This window comes from Sciurus carolinensis, unplaced genomic scaffold (genome assembly GCF_902686445.1).
Source record: "Sciurus carolinensis unplaced genomic scaffold, mSciCar1.2, whole genome shotgun sequence".
In the NCBI taxonomy this organism is placed as follows: Eukaryota; Metazoa; Chordata; class Mammalia; order Rodentia; family Sciuridae; genus Sciurus; species Sciurus carolinensis.
Window position 1 is genome coordinate 248,822 of NW_025920158.1, and position 6,000 is coordinate 254,821.

Below are 6,000 nucleotides of genomic sequence, written 5' to 3' on the forward strand. Positions count from 1 at the left end.
TTAAATCCTTCTATATTTATACATTTTTTTTCTGATTAGTACAGGTAACAGCTATTTGCCCGACATTTATGAAATTCTTCCTGATCTATGTAACATAACAATTTTCTCTGGCTAAGAAAGGAGCTGTATGGATATATCCACTAGATCTGCCATTGGATGGGCCACCTCCTTGAGGCTGCTATTTTCTGGCAAGACCTTCAGACACTGAAAAAACAAAAAAACAAGCTTTAGAATCCTGAGCTTGCACAGGTCAAAGTCATCTGGAAAAAAGTCATCTTCCCAAGACTCAATTTCCTCACATGTGGGTGGGAATAATACCCACTACATGAGGTTGAGTGAACAGAAAGTGCCCAGCACAAAGTTGACATCATCAATATTATTAAGTTAGAATAGAGTCCCTGGGGTTTGTTTTTTATATCTTATGATATTCAAGTGGAAGGCTATACACATACAAAGCACTCAAAAATTCTCTATTGAGTAAACTGATCCCTAAAAAATTAAAAAAATAAAATTTGCAATCCATGGAAAGATAAGCAGACATTTTACCTTGCCTTTAAAATTTAACTCAGCTGTGGTCAACCATGTTGAAATTTCAAGGCAAATGAATGAATGATGGTGATGAGGACCTAAAGACTAATGAAAAAACAAATGAATAAATCAATTCATTATTGAACTAAACTAGTATATGAACATTTGAATCATAGGATGCTACATATCTACATGAAAAAATGGTGCCAAGTATTTATAAGTGCTATTAAAAATTCAACTACATATTTCATTGATGTCCAAGGATCTAGATGTCTGGATTAAGTAAGACAAATGACTGATGATTGCCTAAATGTCTCACTTTTAATTGCATCTCTTTTGGGTTTATGCAGACTGAGTCCCTCTTGAGGACAATGAAAGGAAAGTGAGGCAAGGGCCGTCCCCATGAGTAGCCCTGGCCAGTTTCATGAGCGGAGGTTGCTACCAGAACTCCAGTGTCACCACAAACCTTGCAGGTTCACAGAGAAGGAATTCTTTCAGACTTTTTAATTTTACATTCATCATAATAAAGTAGAACTTTGAAGTTTTCCAAGATCTTTATATTATAGTTTTCAATTAAGGAGAGCTACCTTATCATTAAGTATATAATGTTCTCTGGTATTGCGATACCCCCTGTTTCATTCTTCCTGCTAAGGATTGCTTTAGCTATTCTGGGTTTCTTATTCTTCCAGATGAATTTCATGATTGTTTGCTCTATTTCTGTAAGGTACGTCATTGGGATTTTAATTGGAATTGCATTGAATCTGTATAGCACTTTTGGTAGTATGACCATTTTGACAATATTAATTCTTCCTATCCAAGAACATGGGAGATCTTTCCATCTTCTAAGGTCTTCCTTAATTTCTTTCTTCAGTGTTTTGTAGTTTTCATTGTACAGATCTTTTACCTCTTTGGTTATATTGATTCCCAAGTATTTTATTTTTTTTTGAGGCTATTGCAAATGGGGTTGTTTTCCTCATTTCCCTTTCAGCTGTTTTGTCGCTTGTGTAGAAAAATGCTTTAGATTTATCCATGTTGATTTTATAGCCTGCTATTTTGCTGAATTCATTGATAAGGTCTAGAAGTTTTCTGGAGGAAGTTTTTGGGTCTTCTAAATATAGAATCATGTCATCCGCAAAGAGTGACAGCTTAAATTCCTCTTTTCCTATTTGTATCCCTTTAATTTCTTTGGTCTGCCTAATTGCTCTGGCTAGAGTTTCGAGGACAATGTTGAATAGAAGTGGTGAAAGAGGACATCCCTGTCTTGTTCCTGTTTTTAAAGGGAATGGTTTCAGTTCTTCTCTATTAAGAATGATATTGGCCATGGGCTTAGCATAAATAGCCTTTACAATGTTCAGGTATGTTCCTACTATCCCTATTTTTTCTAGTGTTTTGAGCATGAAGGGGTGTTGTATTTTGTCGAACACTTTTTCTGCATCAATTGAAATAACCATATGATTTTTATCCTTAAGTCTATTGACATGAAGAATTACGTTTATTGATTTACAAATGTTGAACCATCCTTACATTCCAGGGATGAACCCCACTTGATCGTGGTGCAAAATTTTCTTAATATGTTTTTGGATACAGTTTGCCAATATTTTGTTAAGGATCTTTGCATGCATATTCATCAAGGATATTGGTCTAAAATTTTCTTTCCTTGATGTGTCTTTTCCTGGTTTGGTAATGAGGGTGATATCAGTTTCATAAAATGAGTTCGGTAGGGTACCCTCCTTTTCTATTTCCTGGAATATTTTGAGAAGTATTGGAATGAGTTCATCTTTGAAGGTCTTGTAGAACTCAGCTGAGAATCCGTCTGGTCCTGGGCTTTTCTTGGATGGTAGATTTAATGATTTTCTCTGGTGGCCAAATATATTTTAATCTGTTTAATGAAATTTCCTAATAAAATATCTGATCAATAAATAATTTTGTATGTTCTTACTTGTACTTGATGAATAAAATGTGTAGTAGGAGGTGCATGTATATTTACTTACATCAACCCTGTTCAGGTTCTTCTGTGTTACAGATTTGCATTCTATCAGTTTTCACTGTTTTCTGCATTTTGGGGGCAAGATGCCTTGTTCAGTTTACAATTTTTTTCCTTTTTGGTACTGGGAATTAAATCCAGGAACAATTTCCCACTGTGCCACAACCTCAGCCCTTTTTATTTATTTGTCTGTTTGTTTATTCTGAGACAGGGTCTCACTCAGCTTCCAAGGGCCTCCCTAAATTGCTGAGGCTAGTCCCAAAGCTGAAATTCTCTCTTGGTTTCCCAAGTTGCTGGGATTACAGGCATGTGCCATCACATCCAACTCTCAATTTAGGTTTCTAACATTCAAATTTTTATCTAGATTTTAGTCAAGAAATGAAAATTATTTGTCCACCACTAAGCATCTTTTGTACAGTTGCAACAAACAACAGTGCAAATCTATGTTGCACCATTTTTCTGCTATTTAAATGCATTAACTACAGAATTATAAAAATAAAAGAGGTAAAAATTATCATTCTGGTTCATAGGTTGAATGCAGCAATTTCAAAGTCCAAGAGTCCTATTCACTACCCAATCCTAACATTTATCCTTCTAGTGTGCTATTTTTGTGCTTGTTTATCTACTACCCAGAAAGGGAGGATTAAGTAAATAATGAATAAGCATGTCTCATTGGAATGACTTTTACATTTAATCTAAATTTATGCATTAATTAAGATAAGGTGGTTCTAGTCTCCCAAAGGGTGTTTATATCCCTTTGAGAAATTAGGCTGAAAGATAGTATAAAAGTGTATGGACACTCTGCTAAGTGCACATATTTAACCCTGCTGTTTTGCTATTTAACCCTGCTGTTTTGCTCCTAATAATTTTGATTTGCCTCCAGTGGTGGACATTAATTTCCCTTTTTGAGCAACTTCCATCTTGAGCTTGGGCATATCCTAATACATCAAATGGGACAGGTGATATCATTCAGCTGGTGACAACTGGAAAGGAGACAGGCACCCACAGGCACATAGTCTGTCAACCTCAATTACACTACAGACACTACCACAGCTTCCAGAACAACATTGTACTTTTATCTCTGGGGAAAACTTTACAAGAATTATGGTTGCTTAGTTCATCCTATTTTATCTGTCATTGTCTTTGTGGTTCTAAGAATGGAACAGTAGAAACTCAGAATTCTGAGTTTGTTTTAGTTTACGAAGGAGAAAAAGCAGACATGGTTAGGCTCATGGTGCAGATAAAATGACAAATGCCTGGTGGTTTACAGTATTTAAAAATAGATGTCACTGCAGGATTTAGAGTGATACACTAAAACAATGTTTCCTGTGATCTGAGTTCAAGGTCCTGAATTCTTCTGCAGGCCTTTAGTCAGACTTTGACAAGTTGCCTGTATTTAAACACGTCATATTTATACACATCTCTAGTTCTTTGGATCAAAGTTAGTAACTTTGTTATCAATGGAGGTGAACTCAATGCTTCTCAGTAGTGATATCGAAAATAGAGTTTGGATAGGTGTTAAGAGTCCTCACTTTTATGGGTGAGAGAAATTAGAGAAGTAAGAGTTGACTAAGGCTGTGTCGAGTCATGGGACAACATCAGAGCTATGATATGAACTCAGTGCTCACGTTTTGACCTACGAGCAAGGCTCTCCCTTGCAAAGGTACATCAACATTTCCAGTAGGACCCTTCCTAGGTTAGAGAAAATGCAAATAAAAACTACAGTAAGATATCGTTAGTATTAATGTCCATTAGGATGAATACTACAAGAAGAAAAATAAAACAGAAACTAACAAGTTTTGACAAGGATATGAGAAATTGGAAGCATCTATGAGCATCACTGATAGAAATGTAAGATGGTGCAACAGCTATGGATAAGTGTGGTGGTCCCTCCAAAAATCAAAGTCATTCCTATATATCTCCACAACAATAGAATTAACATGTAATTCAGCAATTTCACTATGGTTCTATGTTCAAAAGAACTGAAAACAGGATCTCAAAAAGGTATTTGTACACCCCTTTTCATAGAAGAATTGTTCACAATAGCAAGGAGGTGAAAGCAATCCTTGTTAATGGACGGATGGATGAATGGATTTAAAAATGTGGTATTTATGTACCATAAAATATTATTCAAACTTAAAAACGAAATACAATTCTGATACAAGCTACAGCATGGATGAACTTTGAAGTCATTATAAGTCAGTGAAATAAATCAGACTAAAGGACATAAATACAATATGATTCTACTTATGTTAGGTACTTACTTAATAATAGGCAAAATCATAGGGAGAAAATGTAAATGTATATTGTCAGGAATTGGGGGGAAGAGAAATAGTTATTTAATTTATATAGAGTTCCAGACTTGCAAGATGAAAAAGTTCTGGAGGCTGGTTGTACAATGTGAATATGCAATTACTGAATTGTTTCATTAAAAAGTTAGATTTGTAAATTTTGATATGCATATTTTCCCACAATTAAAGTAAACAAAATCCTCCAAATCATCATATAAATAAATAAAATGTTAAATAAATTCTTATTCAAGGTACTAACTGTGCTTTTGTCCCAAAACTTTTTTAGCCTCCCTGGCCTGATGGTCACCCTGACACCACCTGACAAACCAAGTAATGACCCCACCTCCCATGTTTTGTCCAGAGGGTAGGACTGCCATTCTTCCATTATAAAAACAAAGGAGGCACCCTGTGTGGGATCATGTTGGTGCACCTTTCCAGGCTTTGGAGACCCAGGATCCTCAGGTCAGATCACTATCCACCTGGGTGACCCAGCCACTATGGCTTCTTACTTAGCACCATCTCTCCATGGTTCTACTTCAGTTCTCATGTAGAAGAGATAAGCTGAAAGGGTAGCACAATCCTGCAGACCTTTAGCACAGAAGCCAACTCCTATAAGCATCTTCCAGATGGCAGAAAAAGCCTGACTGAGAAGAACATCTCAAAAAAATTTTAAATATGTCTACTCTTTGACCCAGAAATATTTAGTACCACATTCTCAGAAAAATAGTCAAGATGTACCCAAAGGATATACAGAAATATTTATTGCAATGGAAACATCTGTGATCACTAAGTAGAAAAAGCACACTACAAACAAAATGTATACTACAATCCAATGTTTTTAACGAAAACATAGGAAAGGTCTGGAATATACATATTGGTGTTAAGAAGTTTTCATGCTAAATGATGTAACTGTGAATCCTTTAATACCTTGTTTTATTTGACAATAATTCTCAAAAAAATGAAGTGTTCACTTTGTTTTGCTTTTATGGGAGCCTGACTGAAAAAAATATAAAAAAAGACCATTGAAAATATATCTTAATATTATACAATGCGTGACAAAGAGTTTACTTTCTTCCTATGTAAGAGCTTCCTTCAGAATAGCAAAAAGCAAACACCTAAAATATAACAATGACAAAGGACTTGCTCTGGTGTTTCACATACACACAACACACATTAAAAATGAATATGAAAAAATCA